This window comes from Symphalangus syndactylus, chromosome 16, assembly GCF_028878055.3.
Source record: "Symphalangus syndactylus isolate Jambi chromosome 16, NHGRI_mSymSyn1-v2.1_pri, whole genome shotgun sequence".
NCBI classification, from domain to species: Eukaryota; Metazoa; Chordata; class Mammalia; order Primates; family Hylobatidae; genus Symphalangus; species Symphalangus syndactylus.
In genome coordinates this window covers 87,744,931-87,766,564 of record NC_072438.2, presented here as the reverse complement: position 1 = coordinate 87,766,564, position 21,634 = coordinate 87,744,931, and the positions used below count along the sequence as shown (strand labels likewise).

Genomic DNA, 21,634 nt, shown 5'->3' with positions numbered 1-21,634 from the left:
AACAAGCAGAATTTGAGAAAAAGGTCATTTGATTTTTTTTAAAATTTTATGTCTTAGTTCTATTAAGAACCAAATAGAAATAGAAATAAACAGTAGTTAAGATGAGCTGAAAGCCTAAAATCTACTTGACAGTACAAATCAAAGCCCCAATATTCACAGAGTTCTAGCCTCCCAATTTCGTGGTCTCAAGAGAATCGCCTGCTCGATTGGTATTCATATAGGCAGATGCTAAAGGATTACCTGACTTCAAATCCCCAACCTGACATCTCCTTACATCTGTCACATTAAATATAGTTCTGTTTCTTCACCTTACTCACTGATGTGGCATTTATCAAATCCTCACACAAAGGCGTAGGTTGGAAAGAATGACAAGATCACATTATTTAGTAGACTCCTAAAATCTATTAAAAATAATGAAGTTTAACTTTAGATTTTTTTTTTCATTTAGGGCTCAAAGGAGTGTTCGGCAACATACGCATATCAATTGGGGGGTTTGTAATTCAACAAAGGGGTATTACCTGTAGTGAGCTGTACTTTAAAATATTGGTGTACGGGGGAATTGTGTCGATGCTCAATTTTTCACAGAAATGACAAAACCCCCTATTTTGTTAACCATAAAAAATGTAACTGAAGAGAAATATTATAGCCTTAAAAACACATGCAGTAATTAAATACTGTGGCTCTATAACCGATCATGTAAAGTTGCATTTAGAATTATATAGTATCATGCATTGTTTAAAATTGTCATCTTCCCCAGTTCTGCCTAGTTTTACTATAACAATGCATCAGATGAATAAACAAGTATGTCCAGATCACAGAATGAAGAAGGGTTTTCTTGAAGCAAATTTCTTAGGTAGCTGATTACCCAAGCTGCTGCTCCTGGAAGCTTTCCTCTGACGTTATACAACGCATATCTATTATTTACACAGAATTGTTTATCTTTTCATCTCTCACAAGGAAGTTGTTTCTTCCAAAAGTCAAAACTCCTACTGGACATAAGTGATGGCCGGCTTTAAGGTGCACAGCCCTGCAGGCAATGCTGCATCTCCGAAGCAAGGCTTGCTGCCCAACTCAAAACCTGGTATTTTTTTCTGGGCTGTTTTCAGCTGTTTTTCCTTTTGTTGTTTATTATTAGAGAAATAGATGACATAAGTCATCAGGTTTATTTTAAACAAGCATAGCAATATATGCACCCATCCTCAAAGTAGGCATTGTACTTGTTCAAATAATGGAACATTTTTAGAATTCTCCTCAGAGGGCTTATTGCCCACTCAAGGGTATGATGGCTCATCATTTCCTATTGAAGGCTCCAGTCTCTGGTTGTCTCACCCCTCCCTTGTCACTCACCTGGGCTTCATCCAGCCTTGCCCCACTTTCTTGGCACTTGAGTTGACTGTTGTTGAGTCTGTGAGCAAGCCGATCCTTTCTTTGAACTCCTCTGGAATCTACAACCACAAAATAAGCTTCCTGGGAACTAAATCAATCTTTTCCTACAACTCAGCCTAAACCAAACATCCAAGAGAGCGATTTTTCTCCTCCATTAATCAGAACGTCTTCTGAACTCCATTTTCCTGAATATCTTAGATGTCTTAAATGTCACAGCTTTCTTCCCTGCATCCTCACCTCCCATACTTTACCCACCCAAGGAGGTGATGCAGTCTTGTACTTCAATTTGCATCTCTTCATGTCTTCTCCAGGAAAAATATTAGAGTCCCCAAATCTCAATAGTCATTACTTAGTTAACAGCCACACCGAGAGTACTCATTGTTTTTATCTGACTGCTTTTCTGCTGCATATAATGCTTTTGCATTGACATCCTTCAAATACTGTATGGCAGATACCATTAACATAGAAGCAACCTTAAATGATAACACTAATATTTGGAAGCCTTGGAATTACCTTTCTTTCCCTACCTCCCAAGTCCTGTTCCTTTGTATATAAAATTAATGAGATCTTTTAAAAACTGAAAGTGTATGCAGGGCTTTTACTTGCTCAAAGGAAACTTACAGTTATTCTATACTTTTTAAAGATGGTCCTGGAGTGTTATTTCCATGAAGTCAACAGTTGTTGTGTCTGTTTGTGCTCACCATTGTGGATCTCATGCTTAGAGCAGTGTTTGGCACCTAGTAAGCTCTCAAGGACTGTGTAGTCTGCCCTTGGGCTGCTCTGAGAAATTTAAAGCTACTATTGACAGTGCCTGTTTGTGAACAAGAATGTGAGAGAGTGGGCATTCCATACCTTGTCCTCAATAATGGGGAACTTATAATCATGTCAGGCATAGCTTGCTCGGAGTGATTAAGGTTGGAAGCTGTCTAATGTATTTGTACAGGGAGAATTCCATTTCTATCACATGTTAATTGGATACAGATTTTTACTTTTGCCCAGAACACTTTAAAATACCTCTGATTGGAAGTCACATCCTGTCCAAACATTTGGGAAAACAGAAGTAAAAATTTCCCTCCTGTTTAACGACTATCTGACCAATTGGATTAAGAGTTGTGCTGATTTTCTACTCCATTTAAGCATTCTGTTTGTTGCTATGCACATTCAGTGATGTGTGGAAACCAAATAACCAAAAGTCATGGGCTTAAACAGCAAAATTGCCTAGTTGAGGCTCTAGAAGAAGGGACAAAGTCTTAGTTTCTTGAAACGCAACTTACCTGCAGAGAACGAATGAAGAATGATGGCTTTTCAACATGTCTAGGCAACATTCCAGCATATGTGACAAAGCACTGGCATATGTCATCCAGTGGAGGGCACCAGTACTTAGTTTGGTTTTACAGCCCATGCCTGTATCAAGGTCGAGTTTAAAACAAGACCAAAAAAATTACCTTAAGGGAGTCACCAGAGTATCAAACAACATTTGCACTCTCAAGGGGCTTAGTGACCATCCAGCCAGGTGTCCATTTTATGGACAAAGACAGTAAGTGCTGAGAGGTCCTTGAGCTGGTCAGCACCAAACAATTTGTTAGGAACAGAGTCAGAACTCACAGTCAGGAGCATTTCCTCACCCTACTACTACCTGTTCCTTTCTTGCTTCTCCTCTGAACATGACTGACCCAGACCCTAACTAGGAAGAACTGGTTCCTGCAGTGGGATCTACACAGGCTACATTGGAACAGCCAGAGTGAGGCAACATTCTTCCTGTTGAGGGATTTTGCTCTGGAAGCCTTGCCCTTTGAAATACCACAATGAGCCTTTGTGGCATTCCTCAGGGAAATGGCCAAGACACTCATTTCCATTTCTGGGCCATTGTGGTGCCTCGGGTGGCACCGAGATAGTTGGGAGAAGATTTGGGCTTAAGATTTTAATTATTTTTGCTCAAGCCTTGATGAGGTGTCAATGGCCAGTAACAAACAGCACCTTTTGTTTATCGTACTATGTAGATTTCATTAGGGCATTTGGAAAATGGAGTGGAAACAACGGAATGAAAAATAAAACAACAAAAGGTCACTATGAATGCTCAAAGTCTTTGGAACATTTGAATAATGTCATTGGAAGTAATTTTCTGTAAAGTCCTCTAGTCTTCCAAAGCTCCCAATTCAAATCTCAGACAAAATCAACACCTTCCATAGTCCTACATCTACATATTTTTGAAGAAATAACTGTTCTCCCTACATGTCTATTGTTATTCTTATACAACAGTAAGCGTACATTTTTGGTACGTTAAAAATGAACTTTTTATTAAAATATAACAAAAATAGAGAAAAGCATGTAATAAATTTTCACAAGGTGAACACAGATGATAAATGTCATCCAGGCCAAGATATAGAACATTGCTGTCCATGCAGAAGCCTTCCCCAAGACCCCTTCCATTTACTCCCCACAGTCCCATCCCCCTGCCCACAAAGGTACCAATATCCTGCCTTCAGTCACCGATTTAGTTTTGTATAAATGAATTTGTATGAATTTTATATAAATGAAATCATATAGTAGGTACTATTTGGTGTTCAGTTTCTTTCATTCAACATTTTGTCTGTTAGATTCATTTATGCTGTTACATGTAGCAGCCTTATTTGTTTTCATTTTTATACAGCATTTTAGTATATGGATAAACCACAATTTATCCATTTACTTTTGATGGCCTTTTGAGTAGTTTCTAGCTTTTGGTTACTATGAAGAGTGCTTCTACGAGTGCCTGGGTACACGCATTTTGGTACATATATGTACTCATTTGCTTTGGGCATATACTTAGGAGTAGAATTGCCAGTCATAGGGGAAGCACACGTTCAGCTTTAGTGGATACAGCCAAGCTGTTTTCAATTGGTTGTGCTAATTTACAGTACCAACAGCAGTCTATGGAAAATCCATTTGCTAGATAGCCTCACTTGAGGTTGGTGTTCTGGTGAGGCTATAATGGCATTTTATTATGGTTTTAATTTGCATTTTCCTGATGACTAATGTTGTTGAACATCTTTTCGTATGTTTAGCGGCTAAACATTTGGATTTTTTTTGTGTGTGAAGAGCTTGTTCAAGTTCTATGCCTGTTTTTCTATTGGATGGCCTGTCTTGTTTTTATTAACTTTTAGGGGTTTTTATATATTCTAGATATAAGTCCTTTGTTGGATATGTGCATAACAAATATTTTCTCCCAATCCGTTGTTTGCCTTTTCTCCCTTCCCTTCCCTTCCCTTCCCCTCCCCTCCCCTCCCTCCCTCCCCTCCCCTCCCCTCCCCTCCCCTCCCCTCCCCGCCCCTCCTCTCTCTCTCTCTCTCTTCTCTTTTTCTTTCTTTCCTTCCTTCTTTCTTTCTTTTCTTTCTTTCCTTCCTTCTTTCTTTCTTTTCTTTCTTTCAGACAGGGTCTGGCTTTGTAGCCTAGGCTGGAGTGCAGTGGCATCATCTCAGCTCACCGCAGCCTCCATCTCTCAGGCTCAAGCCATCTTATTTCCTCAGCCTCCCAAGTACCTGGGACTACAGGTGTGCCACCATGCCCAGCTAATTTTTGTATTTTTAGTAGAGACAGGGTTTTGCCATGTTGCGCAGGCTGGTCTTGAACTCCTGAGCTCCAGTGATCCACCTGCCTTGGCGTCCCAAAGTGCTGGGATTGCAGATTTGAGCCACCATGCCCAGCCTTCACTTTCTTAATGGTGTCTTTTTGATGAACTGAAATTCTTACTTTTAATGCAGTACAATTTATCCATCATTTAATTTATGGTTATTGCTCTTGTGTCTTCTTAAAGTTTTTTTTTTGCCTGCCATAAGGTCATGAAGATAGTCTCCTTCCCCCCCTAGAATCTTTGTTGTAGTTATGCCTACTTTTACAGCTACAGTTCCTGTAGTTTATTATGCATGATGTGAAATAGACATTTAAGAGTTTTCATATAGATTCTAATTACTCATGTGTATTTTATTGAAAAGGCAATTTTTCTGCTCATTGGACTGATGTGTCACCTTTGTCAAAAATCAAGTGACAGTTTCTGCACTCTCTTTTCTATTCCATAGGCCTATTGGTGTATCAGGAACTTATACTATGACCCTCTTAATTGCTGTAGCTTTATAATATATCTTGGTATCTGCTCATGTAAATCCTAAAGTTTTTTCTTCTAGATTTTCCCAGTCCTGCTGGAATATAGATTTGTTTGGGAATAACTTACTTAGACCTTTATAATATTGAGTTTTTCAATTAATGATCGTTGCATAGCTTTCCACTGAATAGATTTTAAAGATTTCTCTCAATAAGCTTTCCACTAAATTAGATTTTAAAGATTTTTCTCAATATGTATAACTTTCAGTGTAAAGTTCTTGCGAATCTTTGTCAGGTTTATTACTGGCTATTTTCTTGCTTTATTATACAGGCTACAACCTCCAGTTGTTTGAATAAAAGTGATCATAGAGGCATATTTTCTATCTCAGGAGAAGATCTTTTCATCCCTCACCGTTAAGTATGATCTTTGCTATATGGTTTTTCTGGGTACTCTATATTAGGACAAAGGAAGTTTTCCTCTATTCTAATTTTGCTAAAAGTTTAAATTTTTGTTAACATGAGTAACTGTAGCATTTTATCAAGTGCAATTTGTGCATTTGTTAATATGATCATATGACATCTCTTTTTTCTCATGTGATGAATTACATTATTATTATTATTTTTTTGGCTTATAAACAACAGAAATTTATTTCCCACAGTTCTGGAGGCTGAGAAGTTCAAGATCAAGGTGCTGGCAGATTTGGTGTCTGGTGGGGGCTTTGCCTCCTGGTTTGTAGATGTGGTTTTTGTAGATGCCTGTCTTTTCCCTGTGTCCTCACATGGTTGCAGGGAGATGGGAGCTGTCTAGGGCCTCTTTCATAAGAGTATGTTGACAGATTTTAAAATATTAAACTAACCTTGAATTTCATTTCTGGAATCAAGCCAACTTGGTTGTGATAGATTGTTATTTTTACATACTATTGGATCTGATATGTGAATGTTTGATGAGACTTAAGCATCTGTCAATAGCCTACAGCCAAAGAAACACATTTGAAGTTGAACAAGTGGGTTTATTGCTCATTGCAAAGAATGAGACTGCACACAACAGGAACCACAGGGATATCTCAGTCAGAGAGAATTAGGAAGGATTTAGTATAGGATTTGGTGTTTTCAGGGAGGGTTTAAGGAAGTAGAGCTTTGCTCCAATCATGTTGTCAGGAAACAGGGACAATTCTATAGTTGAGTGTCTTAATAAATCTTATCTCTGAGGCTGGAAGAAAGCATCGAGGCTAAAGGTGTAATAAGCAAAGAGGCAATAGTCCCTTATAATAGCCAGGATGAGAGGATGTCCAGGCATTTTTATGATTTGAACAATGGTCTTGATTTTGTCTGTGTTAAGACATGATTATGAATGGTCTTAGTTTGTCTTGATCCTTCATGGTTACAGAGTACCCTTACCTGCTGTTGGTGTTCTATGAAATGGTTTATGTTGAATAGGAGGACACCAAGGCCTACCTGTGGGAGCCAGGCCATGGACCCACCGGTACTGGTCCGTGGCCTGTTAGGAATGGGGCCACACAGCAGGAGGTAAATGGCAGGCAAGTGAGCATTACTGCCTGAGCTCGGCCTCCTGTCAGATCAGCAGTGGCATTAAATTCTCATAGAAGCCTAAACTGCTATTGTGAACTGGGTATGTGAGGGACCTATGTTGGGAGCTCCTTATTAAAATCTAATGCCTGACGATCTGACATGGAACAGTTTTATCCCGAAACCATCTCACACACATGTCAGTGGAAAAATTGTCTTCCATGGAACCAGTCCTTGGTGCCAAAAAGTTTGGGCACCACTGCTTTCAGTGGGAGAAACTCCTCCTGGTGAAGTTGTTTGAGCCTTGACAAAGACTCTCTCCTTGAACGGACTTTAGTTAAGCTCCTCTGAATCCTGAAAAGCTTGGTGTGCTTTTTGTGTAGAATCCCTTTTGACTGGGGCTTGACCTTGGTCCCTGTTCTTGTTTGGCCTGCATAGTCCAGTCGCAGCAAGAATCGTGCTAATTCTGTTCAGAGGGAATCCCCCACGCTTGATATCTCATCCCCCTTAATATCAGATCAAATTGCTCAACTCCTACCCTCAATATCTAATCACCCTGGCCTGCCTTCAACCAGAATCCTGCCACATTCGTGTAGCAAGAACCCTTGCCCTCCACCCCTGATGTCTCCCTAAGGAATTCTCCATATCCTGACCTTTCATGGTGCTCACTTCTGTTCTTTATGTCTTTTTTTTTGCCTCTTTTGGACTAATTAACTATTTTTGAGATTATTATTTCATTTTCCCCTCTATTAAATTTTTTTTAAAATAAAGATATCCCTCTGCTATTCTTTTGTAAGTTATCCTAGAGATTAAAACAATCACTTTTGATTTATTCCAGTTTAATATTAATGAGTTCTTTACGCTTCTCAAAGGACTTTATCTCCACGTATCTCCTTCTTTTTTGTTTTTTTTTTGTCATGCTGTTTAATCCTATACATATTTAAATCTCCATATTATTACTGTTTTGTACAATTAATATTCATTTAGATTTAAATACATTTACATTGCTCATTATTTCTATATATATTCTGTGTTGCAGTCTTCTGTCTGACTCATTGGAGAAAACCATTGCTGCGTGTTGGATCCATTGTTGGTGTCCTCCTTCCTTTTGGCATCTTGGCCTTTCAAGGGCACTTCTGCAGCTTCAGATCCCAATTTGTTCTCCCAGTCCTGTAAAATTGTTTGAAGCTCTGCTGGCTTCTCTGCCTCTTAGCATCTGCCCCCGCCCAGTTTCTTAGTCCCTAGCCCAGTACCAAGAATTGACCAAGAATTGCCCCGAAGGTGCAATCAGACCAAGAATTGCCCCACAGGTGAAACTGGAATGTGGAGAGCTGGGCTCACCTCTGGAGGCTTTCTGTCTTTTGTGGATCTGGTGCCCAGATTCTGTCTGGTTGTCTTGGTGGTTCCTCTATGCCTTTAAACAGTTTTTTTTTTTGTTTTTTGTTTTTTGTTTTGAGACACAGTCTCACTCTGTCACCCAAGCTGGAGTGTAGTGGCACAATCTTAGTTCACTGCAACCTCTGCCTCCCAGGTTCAAGCTATTCTCCTGCCTCAGCCTCTCAAGTAGCTGGGATTATAGGCTTGTGCCACCATGCCCAGCTCATTTTTATATTTTTAGTAGAGGTGGCATTTCACTATGTTGGCCAGGCTGGTCTCGAACTCCTGACCTCAGGGGATCCACCCACCATGGCCTCCCAAAGTGCTGGGATTACAGGCATGAGCCACCATGCCTGGCCTAAATGATTTTTAAAAATATAATTCATCTGTTCTTTAGGTTTTTCTTTAGTTTTCTTTAAACTATCATAGCCAGAACAAAAAGTCCTATAATTATATTTTTTGTACATATATTCTCTGGCATGTGAGAAGCCTTTGATTGTTTAAGAAACCAATTAGCATGTGTTGCTTAAGGAGTCTACGGAGAGAAGTAACAGGGAGATTGCCTCGTCCCAGTGAACCCACCGCCAACTCCAGGCCCTCCTTCTCCCGAGTCCCCTTATAGTATGGAGAGAGCATCTCCCTCATCTCTCACGTCTGCTGTGGCTCCAGAGTTTCACGAATCATGCAGGGTGACTGCCTGAGTGTGCTGCTTCTGAACCTGCGAGGGCCCTCCAGCCTTAAAATATCTTCATATCCTCCCCACCCCAGCTGGCCACAGATGCCAGCAATCCCTTTGAGAAAGAACAGTCTCCGCACTATAAGGGGACTCAGGAGAAAGAAGGCCTGGGGTTGGCAATGAGTTCACTGGAACAAGGCAAACTCCGCATTACTTCCATAGCAGAGCTTTAAACTTTCCAGAACTCTGAGAGCCCAGGGCAACACACAGACTTTGGTGAATGACAGATAGGAGATTCTTCTGTAAGAGCAGGAATGGGAAGCCGGGGAGGCATGTTATGACAGAGGAAAAGAGGCAGAAAAGAGAAAAACAGTCTGCCAACTTTATGATCATGCCTCAGCAGTGTCCTGGGGACAGAGGCAGGTGATCCTTCCATTGTCACAATAACCAGGGGGACCAGGTGGCTTTGATGCCCTGTATCTCCTATGTGGCTCCACAGTCCCACAGTCAATAGGAAACTGAGAATGTGTTGCCAATGAATTCTCTAATTACCTTTATTTCTCTGCCACTGTCCCCGTAAGCTGCAGGAGTGAACCCCGTTTCATCCTCCTCTGATCTTTGGGGTTTTCTCTTACTAATCATTTGTCAGGAGCACAGCCCTTTTGACAAATCGACTGTTGCTGAAGCGTGGTGTGCTTTTCGTGTACTGTAAATTCTTCCCTCGTCTGTTGTCTGTATATGGTGTTCTATAAATACATTAATTGGTACCACTTTTAATTTAACTGTCACTGCTGTCTCTTTTCTTGACAAGAGTATATTAAACTCTCTTATAATGGAACAAAATAAAACCACCCAGTTACAGGGGCCTATTTTGGCTAAAGTGGAATGTAACAGGAAGAAAAGTTGTAGTTATGGTGGGGAAAGACTCATCAGTGATAGTTTGTGTAAAAAATTTAGAGTAAAAATTCCTTCTTAGATGTGGGGGGAATATCCTCCAGGAAACTACTGAAATAAGGAAGGTAAGGTGGAATTATCAGAACAGCTGCAATTTAGGAAATGGGCTGAAACCAATTTCAACTTCATTTTAGCATTCATCAAGTCATACTTATTTTAGATGCCTTTGGTTTTGGAGGAGTTTCAGAAACCATATTCCTTATATGTTCCTTTCTGCCTTGAAAGGCTGCAGCCAATTCACAACAATGGAAACCCAACTGGTGCAAATGTTCATTTCAAATGTCTTTTACATTAGATAGAAATTGGAACGAACTAGTCATACAATAGAGTTTATTTTTACTAACTCCCATATAGATGGCATGTAAGGATATAATAGCAAATAATCTTAAATGTCTGCTACTCTGTGTTCTAAAGTTTATAAAACCAATGTTTTGAGATTTGGCAATTGACTAAAATTTAGGGTATAATGAGGCCCTTTATTTCTGGATAAATTTAGGTTGATTTCATCCAAGCCCAGTAGACTGGCGTATCAGTCAACATTCTGCCAGAGAAACAGAATCAGTGATTGTGGGGTCTGGCAAGTCTGACGTCCCTAGAGCAGGCCGTCAGGAAGAGCCATCTGGAGTCTGTCAGGCCACAGCTGATGCTGCTGTCTACAGGCGGAATTTTCCTTCCTCTGGGAAACCTCAGTTTTGCTCTGAAGGCCTTCATCAGATTGGATGAGGCTCAACCAGATTATTGAGGATAATCTCCTTTCTTTAACATCAACTGACTGTAGATGCTAACCACATCCACAAAATACCTTGGCAGCAACACCTAGGAAAGTGTTTGATCAAATACTGGATACTGTAGCCTTGCCATGTTGACCTATAAGACTAACCATTACCAATGGTGGTGAAAACTCCTCTTCGGTTTGAACAGAATTATCTGGAAGTGTTGCTCAGTATATCCACTGCAAATGGCATCAGTCCTGAAGGCCTGGATTGCATGGTCTGGCCTCCAACTCCTAAATAGAGTCCTTCTTGCGGAGTGAGAGAAGCCCAGGTCAGGCTGTCCTTGTTCTCTTCGTTCCTAATACTTTGACAGGGGCATGAGCTCAGGGTGCTAGAGTCTAGAGCACAACTTTCCTATTTTTCAGGAAGGTTTCACAGAATGAATATCTGCATCAATCAACCACTGCATTCTTTGCCTCTGCTCTGGAGAATGTCATGTGGGGAATGGCCTTTGAGAATTTGCAGTCTGTGTTCAGTTCTAAAGAATGCTTATTTTAAAAATATATCAAAATGAATACAATTTCTGTAAGTATGGATTCTTTACTTACAAGTATGTTCCTTATAGAACAAAGAGAATGTGAAAAAAGAATATGGTCATAAAACTGTAAAATGTTCCTTTGGCCAACCAATATTTATTTTATTTATTATTAATTATTTTAGAGAGGGGGAGTCTCACAGTGTCACCCAGGCTGGAGTGCAGTGGCATGACGATAACTCACTGCAACCTCAAACTCCTGGGCTAAAGTGATCCTCTTGCTTTAGCCTCCCAAGTAGCTAGTACTGCAGGTGTGTGCCACCACTCCTAGCTAATTTGTTGTTGTTTTGTAGAGATGGGGGTCTTACTATGTTTTGTAGAGATGGGGGTCTTACCATGTTTCCTAGGCTGGTTTTGAACCCTTGGCCTCAAGCGATCCTCCCACCCTGGCTTCCCAAAGTGCTGGAATCACAGGTATGAGCCACTGTGTCTGGCCCCAATATTTATTTTATAGAAGGTTCCATTGTTGCTTCATACTTTTTTATAGCCGGAATAATTTTAAACATGACTTAATGTAACTTCTTTAGTTTGTTTAGTTATTTTATAAGTATACATTAGAATGTACAAAATGAATGGATGAGAATGAGTGTAATACACAGGCAACAAGGAAGAAAATAGGTTTGAATTTAAGCTTAGATACTATTCCTTGGTCACTTTTGACTCAGCAAAAGTGAAATATGAAGGAAAAACATTTTTATTTAATTTGTTTGTTAAATACAGTTGGTATTAGAGAAATTCTTCTTCTTCTTCCACCAAAAGCCACTTTGAACTTCTCTTCTGGTGTGTAAGCTCCATTTTACCAAATGTAACTTTAAAATACAAGTTCTGTTGTTATGAACACATTCAGCACCCATTAAGATGCTTTGATATTCCCTATGACAGATATTCCTTGTAAAACCCTTGGCTTGTTTTTATGTCTCCAAACTCTATCATTCTACATGAAGAGGAAAGGGAAAAGGAAAGTTGAAATATTTTGATCTTTATTTTCACAATAAAATTATCTTGGGTTCTAAGAAGCAGAAAGCAACTTTGCAATATTACTGCCTGAATAAAAAGCAACACTGTCCACATTCTGTGCAAATGGGAAGTGAGTCCATGTATTCACAGTGCATATCCACTGAGCTGACCAGAGCAGGACCCATAAGGAATTTGCCTGGGAGCAGCGAGGGCGTCATGCTGGCCGACCACAGCAACCTTTAAACCTGTGGTGGTAAAACTCAGGGTTTGGGATCTGCTGCATGGAAAGGAAAAATTTTAAACTAGCCTCTTTCATCTTGATTGAGGGTGGAAACATAAACGGGAGTGTTTGTGCTCCAACCTCTTGAAACCAGTTTCTTGGAAAGTAATAGTTAAGTGTTTTCTTAAAACATCATTTGCAATTGAAAATGCAAACCGTAGGGCTCATTAGTTTGTCCATGGGTGGTCTTCAGAGGCTGGACCAAGGCTGGGTGTTTGGGTGTTGGCCTGTGTGAGCTGACTGAGGTATGGAAAGGCCTAGACACATTGTTTTTGGGGAAACTTAAAAATAAGTAAGTCCCATGATTTGTCTGCTTTCACCTCCGTTCAACCCTAGAACATTTGGCTCTGGTGTTAGTCTGTTTTGCGTTGTTATACAGGAATATCTGAGGCTTGGTAATTTATAAAGAAAAGAGTTTCATTTTGGTTCACGGTTCATAGGCTTTATAAGAAGCCTAATGCTGGCATCCGCTTCCGGTGAGGGCCTTAGGAAGCTTACAATCATGGTAGAAGGTGAAGGGGGAGCAGGCGTGTCACATGATGAAAGAGCATGAGAGATGCCAGGCTCTTTTAAACAACCAGCTCTTGCATGAACTAACAGAGTGAGAAATCACTTATTACCATGGGTAGGGCACCAAGCCATTTATCAGAGATCCACCCCCCTGACCCAAACACCTCCCACCAGGCTCCATCTCCAACTTTGGGACTCACATTTCAATATGAGATTTGGAGGGGACAAACCTCCAAACCCCATTAGCTACACAGTGTCCCAGTGAGGCCACACTGCACAGATTCCCAAGCTAGAGAAGCCCCTGTTCAGCAAGGATGGGCTCACCCTCACCTCTGAACACTACACAATTAGCATTTTGCTGGCACGCCTAGCCAATTTGAGCAGCTCTTTATTTATGGGTGAAAAACTGCCAATCACTGGGGATTAGGTGGAGAAGTCTCATTTCTATTGTCAACCTCATTTCTTCTTTTTTTTTTTTTTTTTGAGGCAAAGTCTCACTCTGTCACCCAGGCTGGAGTGCAGTGGCACAATCTCAGCTCACCGCAACATCCGCCTCCCGAGTTAAAGCAATTCTATTGCCTCAGCCTCCCGAGTAGCTGAGGTTACAGGCATGCACCACCACACCTGGCTAATTTTTGTATTTTAGTAGAGACAGAGTTTCACCATGTTGCCCAGGCTGGTCTCAAACTCCTGACCTCGTGATCCACCCACCTCAGCCTCCCAAAGTGCTGGGATTATAGGCGTAAGCCACTGTGCCCAGCCCTCATTTCTATTATCAAATTAGAATCAACCTTTTTGATTATGAAAGATTCATTTTACATTGTGATTTAGAACACAGCTGCAGTTGTGTGTGTGCACACATGCTTGCACATCAAACTTAAAGTTTCACAGACCAGCTCTCTCCTGCTTACCTGTGATTTGCTCTGGTATTTCTTATCCTCTCCTATTCAGTCCATCCCATCCTACCGTATCCTATGCATCTTCTCCTATCCAATCCATCTTCTTCTCTCCTCTCCTCTTCTCCCCTCCCCTCTCCTCCCCTCCCCTCCTTATTCCATCCTATCTCATCTTATGTCATCATATCCCATCCTACCCTATCCTATTCTATCTGTATCCCAAGTGCTAGTCATGACTCACTACATTTATATTATGACACTTTAATATCTGATGGATCTACTTCCAGAAAATAAAAGCAGCAATGGTGCAGCTTCATGAGCACTGGCAGAAAAAGGCACACTTCTGTATGAAACAATCTGACGCCCACAGATATACTGATTTCTGACAATGTGCCCAGCCCTTTTCCTCCCAAGTGAGAAGGATAAAGAGAAGAGGTAAAGTACACTCCTTCTGTATGATACATATATACACAGGTGTGTGTTTGTGTGTGTGTATACTTACTATGAATAGTCCCCAAACCTGACTTTCCTTTCCCTGAAGTGGGATAGGAAAGAAGAAATCAGTATCAGTTGAATCTGCACAGTGCATGGATTGGTGCTGGGGATAGAAACTCTTTTTTCATTTAGTGCTATAAATTTCCCTCTACACACTGCTTTGAACGTGTCCCAGAGATTCTGGTATGTTGTGTCTTTGTTCTCGTTGGTTTCAAAGAACATCTTTATTTCTGCCTTCATTTCATTATGTACCCAATAGTCATTCAGGAGCAGGTTGTTCAGTTTCCATGTAGTTGAGCGGTTTTGACTGAGTTTCTTAATCCTGAGTTCTAGTTTGATTGCACTGTGGTCTGAGAGACAGTTTGTTATAATCTCTGTTCTTTTACATTTGCTGAGAAGAGCTTTACTTCCAACTATGTGGTCAATTTTGGAATAGGTGTGGTGTGGTGCTGAAAAAAATGTATATTCTGTTGATTTGGGGTGGAGAGTTCTGTAGATGTCTATTAGGTCCACTTTATGTAGAGCTGAGTTCAATTCCTGGATATCCTTGTTAACTTTCTGTCTCGTTGATCTGTCTAATGCTGACAGTGGGGTGTTAAAATCTCCCATTATTATTGTGTGGGAGTTTAAGTCCCTTTGTAGGTCACTGAGGACTTGCTTTATGAATCTGGGTGCTCCTGTGTTGGGTGCATACATATTTAGGATAGTTAGCTCTTCTTGTTGAATTGATCCCTTTACCATTATGTAATGGCCTTCCCACAAGAGAAAGCAGGAAAGATCCAAAATTGACACCCTAACATCACAATTAAAAGAACTAGAAAAGCAAGAGCAAACACATTCAAAGGCTAGCAGAAGGCTAGAAATAACTAAAATCAGAGCAGAACTGAAGGAAATAGAGACACAAAAAACCCTTCAAAAAATTAATGAATCCAGGAGCTGGTTTTTTGAAAAGATCAACAAAATTGATGGACCACTAGCAAGACTAATAAAGAAGAAAAGAGAGAAGAATCAAATAGATGCAATAAAAAACGAAAAAGGGGATATCACCACCGATCCCACAGAAATACAATCTACCATCAGAGAATACTACAAACACCTCTATGCAAATAAACTAGAAAATCTAGAAGAAATGGATAAATTCCTCGACAAATACACCCTCCCAAGACTAAACCAGGAAGAAGTTGAATCTCTGAATAGACCAATAACAGGTTCTGAAATTGTGGCAATAATCAATAGCTTACCAACCAAAAAGAGTCCAGGACCTGATGGATTCACAGCTGAATTCTACCAGAGGTACAAGGAGGAACTGGTACCATTCCTTCTGAAACTATTCCAATCGATAGAAAAAGAGGGAATCCTCCCTAACACATTTTACGAAGCCAGCATCGTCCTGATACCAAAACCTGGCAGAGACATAACCAAAAAAGAGAATTTCAGACCAATATCCTTGATGAACATTGATGCAAAAATCCTCAATAAAATACTGGCAAACCGAATCCAGCAGCACATCAAAAAGCTTATCCACCATGATCAAGTGGGCTTCATCCCTGGGATGCAAGGCTGGTTCAACATACGCAAATCAATCAATGTAATCCAGCATATAAACAGAACCAAAGACAAAAACCACATGATTATCTCAATAGATGCAGAAAAGGCCTTTGACAAAATTCAACAATGCTTCATGCTAAAAACTCTCAATAAATTAGGTATTGATGGGACGTATCTCAAAATAATAAGAGCTATCTACAACAAACCCACAGCCAATATCATACTGAATGGGCAAAAACTGGAAGCATTCCCTCTGAAAACTGGCACAAGACAGGGATGCCCTCTCTCACCGCTACTATTCAACATAGTGCTGGAAGTTCTGGCCAGAGTAATCAGGCAGGAGAAGGAAATAAAGGGTATTCAATTAGGAAAAGAGGAAGTCAAATTGTCCCTGTTTGCAGATGACATGATTGTATATCTAGAAAACCCCATTGTCTCAGCCCAAAATCTCCTTAAGCTGATTAGCAACTTCAGCAAAGTCTCAGGATACAAAATTAATGTACAAAAATCACAAGCATTCTTGTACACCAATAACAGACAAACAGAGAGCCAAATCATGAGTGAACTCCCATTCACAATTGCTTCAAAGAGAATAAAATACCTAGGAATCCAACTTACCAGGGATGTGAAGGACCTCTTCAAGGAGAACTACAAACCACTGCTCAATGAAATAAAAGAGGATACAAACAAATGGAAGAACATTCCATGCTCATGGGTTGGAAGAATCAATATCGTGAAAATGGCCATACTGCCCAAGGTAATTTATAGATTCAATGCCATCCCCATCAAGCTACCAATGACTTTCTTCACAGAATTGGAAGAAACTACTTTAAAGTTCATATGGAACCAAAAAAGAGCCCGCATCGCCAAGTCAATCCTAAGCCAAAAGAACAAAGCTGGAGGCATCACGCTACCTGACTTTAAACTATACTACAAGGCTACAGTAACCAAAACAGCATGGTACTGGTACCACAACAGAGACATAGATCAATGGAACAGAACAGAGCCCTCAGAAATGATGCCGCATAGCTACAACTATCTGATCTTTGACAAACCTGACAAAAACAAGAAATGGGGAAAAGATTCCCTATTTAATAAATGGTGCTGGGAAAACTGGCTAGCCATATGTAGAAAGCTGCAACTGGATCCCTTCCTTACACCTTATACAAAAATTAATTCAAGATGGATTAAAGACTTATATGTTAGACCTAAAACCATTAAAATCCTACAAGAAAACCTAGGCAATACCATTCAGGACATAGGCGTGGGCAAGGACTTCATGTCTAAAACACCAAAAGCAATGGCAACAAAAGCCAAAATCGACAAATGGGATCTCATTAAACTAAAGAGCTTCTGCACAGCAAAAGAAACTATCATCAGAGTGAACAGGCAACCTACACAATGGGAGAAAATTTTTGCAACCTACTCATCTGACAAAGGGCTAATATCCAGAATCTACAATGAACTCAAACAAATTTACAAGAAAAAAACAAACAACCCCATCAAAAAGTGGGCAGAGGACATGAACAGACACTTCTCAAAAGAAGACATTTATGCAGCCAAAAAACACATGAAGAAATGCTCCTCATCACTGGCCATCAGAGAAATGCAAATCAAAACCACAGTGAGATACCATCTCACACCAGTTAGAATGGCCATCATTAAAAAATCAGGAAACAACAGGTGCTGGAGAGGATGTGGAGAAATAGGAACACTTTTACACTGTTGGTGGGACTGTAAACTAGTTCAACCATTGTGGAAGTCAGTGTGGCGATTCCTCAGGGATCTCGAACTAGAAATACCATTTGACCCAGCCATCCCATTACTGGGTATATACCCAAAGGACTATAAATCATGCTGCTATAAAGACACATGCACACGTATGTTTATTGCGGCACTATTCACAATAGCAAAGAGTTGGAACCAACCCAAATGTCCAACAACGATAGACTGGATTAAGAAAATGTGGCACATATACACCATGGAATACTATGCAGCCATAAAAAATGATGAGTTCATGTCCTTTGTAGGGACATGGATGAAACTGGAAAAAATCATTCTCAGTAAACTATCGCAAGGACAAAAAACCAAACACCGCATGTTCTCACTCATAGGTGGGAATTGAACAATGAGAACTCATGGACACAGGAAGGGGAACATCACGCTCCGGGGACTGTTGTGGGGTGGGGGGAGGGGGGAGGGGGGAGGGACAGCATTAGGAGATATACCTAATGCTAAATGACGAGTTAATGGGTGCAGAAAACCAACATGGCACATGGATACATATGTAACACACCTGCACATTGTGCACATGTACCCTAAAACCCTAAAGTATAATAAAAAAAAAAAAAAAAAAAAAAAAAAGAAACTCTTTTTTCAATTCTCACATTTCATCAAAGCTAGTAGTAAACAGAAGTTACTATCAGAGAAGGCCTTGAGTAAACTAATTGGTGGTCTGAATTAATGTCTTGATATGGCATTAATTTTCTTTCCCTGTCAATTCTGGGAGACATTCTAAAAGCCCTTAGAATGGAAATTAATTGCCTAGCTTTTCCTGTGATGTTAATAGTACTCCCTTGGGCCTTCAAAAGCAACTTTCAAAGGAGAATGTGATTTGTTGCGTAGTTCTGTTTATTTTTGTTTTTCCAGAGTTTGGACTTCTTTATTAAAGGCTGTCAACCTAAGGCTTTGACCACAAAGATTTAGCACCATGTTTTTAAGAAAAAGAAAATCAAAATTGGGGTTAATGAAAATTAAAAATCTTTGAGACTCCTTGTAGGTCTCTTGTACAGACACTTGTTTTGCAACTGTCTCTTGCCTGGGTGCGCCAGGTCTTTGCCGACCAGCTCGACCAGAGGAAAAACAAAATAAACATTAGCAATGGTGGCTGTCATAACCGGCAACCTCTTTTTTTTTTTTTTTTCCTACCAGACAAACCTCTTTTTTTTTCCTCCATTAAAATTTTGTCTGTGTTTGACATTTGAATCACCCCAGAATGTGGAATATTGTTTTTGTTGCAGCTGCTGGATAAGTGTCTCCTACCTACCTTGGCTGGAAAAATCCCCAGACATCCCCTTCTCATGCGCCCTTGGCCTGGGGACACTGCCCTTCCTGGCTTCCCTGGCTCAGGCATTGGAGCCCACATAGTCACCGGCATGAAATTCAATCCCTATTCTCCGGCACCTGAATAGATAGGAGTTCCGCACATGCTCCAAATAGCCCCGGGGACCTGGGCTAGGTGAACTGTTAACCTGCAGTGGGCCCGCCTAGCCTTCAAAGGTCAGATGACATGAAATGCTCCTCAGTGTTTGAAGATATGAGTCACACAGTAAACAAAAATACAGAGATTCTTGGAGGAGGCAGTGGTTGAAGTATTAGAGGCAGACATGTCAGAACAGGAGTATCCTGTCATCCTTGCTTTGCCTCATAAACAGGCGGGTACAGAGGCTGGGACACAATTCCTAGGCTGCTCCTATGACTTTATATCTCAAAATACTCAACATCGATTTCTGGGTTTCTCCAAAGTTGGCTCCAACACTTATCTTTCCTTTTCTATAGATCCAGTCTCTTCAAATCCTGGCTCTTCCTACCACGCAAGCATGTGATAAACCTCTCCCATTTGGGAGGGAGGCCAAGGAGGGGTGGCGTGGGCGAGAAGAGTGTCCAGAATGACGCCCGGGAGAATCTCTGTGGGAGATATTTTACTGTTACTTCATATTAACTTGAGTGGAAACTAAAAGGGCCCTCTCTTCTTCCCCCCTCTCCTCAGGCCTTTCCAGCAGGCGCGATGGCGGAAGCCCCGTGACGGTGGCCACGGAGGCGGGGGAAGTCTCCTCAAGCCCGGCGTCCTTGTCTCTGGGCTGGGCCTTCTCGAGCTACTGGCCCTTCCAGCCCCAGTTGTGGGGTCTCAGCCTGAGCTGGCGACTGACGGGGCTTCTCCAGCAGGAAGGGCTGAGGCTGCAAGCTCCTGCAGGAGGCACTGCCCAAACTCCTGGCCAGACTAACACGGCCCACACCCAGCTGGGACGAGGCCGCCCAGGAAGCACCCCTGCCAGAGGGGCAGACCCTGGCCCAGCCCTTCCAGCCCTGGGCATTGGGATAGACTCTTGCATCATCTCGTTGAGGCGTGGAGGCCTGTCACTGGTGCAGACCACGGACTTCTTTTACCCCTTGGTGGAGGATCCCTACATGAAGGGGTGCATAGCTTGTGCCAACGTGCTGAGTGATCTGTAGGACATAGGCATTACTGAGCGTGACAACGTGTTGACGTTACTCAGCCTTAGCCAGAGTATGAGTGAGGAAGAACGTGAAAAGATAATGCCACTCATGATCAAAGGCTTTCGGGACGCTACTGAGGAGGGAGGAACTGCAGTGACAGGTGGACAAACGGTGGTCAACTCTTGGCTTACCGTCGGCGGAGTTGCCACTGTGGTGTGTTGGCCAAGTGCATTCATAATGCCTGATAATGCCACTGTTGGGGATGTGCTGGTTAACCAAACCCCTAGGAACCCAAGTTGCTGTCAATGCCCACCAATAGCTGGATAATACTGAAAGATGGAATCAGGTGAAGATGGTGGTCTTCAGAGAAGAAGTAGATCTGGCCTATCAGGAAGCCATGGTCAATATGGCTACCATCAACAGAACTGCTGCTGGATTAATGCACAAATTTAATGCCCATATGGCCACAGATATCACAGTCTTTGGCATTCAAGGACACTCTCAGAACCTCGTGAAGCAACAAAGAAATGATGTGTCCTTTGTCATTTGCAATCTGCCAGTCATTGCCAAGATGGCTGCCATCAGCAAGGCCAGTGGGCAGTTTGGGCTTCTTCAAGGAACCTCAGCTGAAACCTCAGGAGATTACTGATTTGTCTTCCAAGAGAACAGGTGGCTCACTTTTTTTCTGAAATCAGATCTTCCAAGTGCAGAGAGGGTCACCAAGCATGGATTGTTGGCATTGTGGAAAAGGGAAACCGGACAGCCTGGATCATTGACAAGCCTCGAGTTATTGAGGTCCTACCTCATGGGGCCACTGCCGCTGCTCTTGCTCCTGCGCATTCCAATGTGTCCTCAGAGCCTAGCTCATGAAATGAAATGGCACAAATTGTTTAGAGCTTAGGGCCTTTGTAAACAATCATGGAGAATTCTCAAGAGTTAATTTAAGAAATCCCCAAAGAAGACTACCTGCATAGTGGTTGCAGCTGCCCTTTCTAGGTGATCTGAATTAGCCCATCAAAAGCTGCCTGTGTGTGCATCCCAAGGCCAGAAGCAACATTTTGAACTTTGTGGGGACATTTGTTCATCTCCTGGGTAGAAGAGGAGCAGAAAAACTTGTTTCCTCTCTCCAAAGTAAGATGAGGCTATTCCAGTTTAAGGGATGTTTTTTGCATTGGGTTGATTAATTTCTGCACAGGGAGTGAGATTATTTATTAAAACTGCACACACACACACAAAGTAAATTGCACAATGAAAAAAATTTAGATCTGCAGCAAATGAGTTTGGATCAATACTACTGATAAATCTAAATTGTTATGAGAGATCTTATAATGCAATGTCAAATTCTTTATTAGATTTTGCTGAAGTACTGGCTCTTTCCTGCTCTGGACAAGAATTGAGCAGCTTGTTTAAAGACTGGGAAAGGAG

At 41.3% G+C, this 21,634-nt stretch overlaps 1 pseudogene; it reads left to right on the top strand.

The window, feature by feature from the left end:
- The first annotated feature begins 1,002 nt into the window (after positions 1–1,002).
- LOC129464655 (selenide, water dikinase 2-like) lies at positions 1,003–21,079 on the top strand (annotated as a pseudogene).
- Positions 21,080–21,634: the final 555 nt, after the last annotated feature.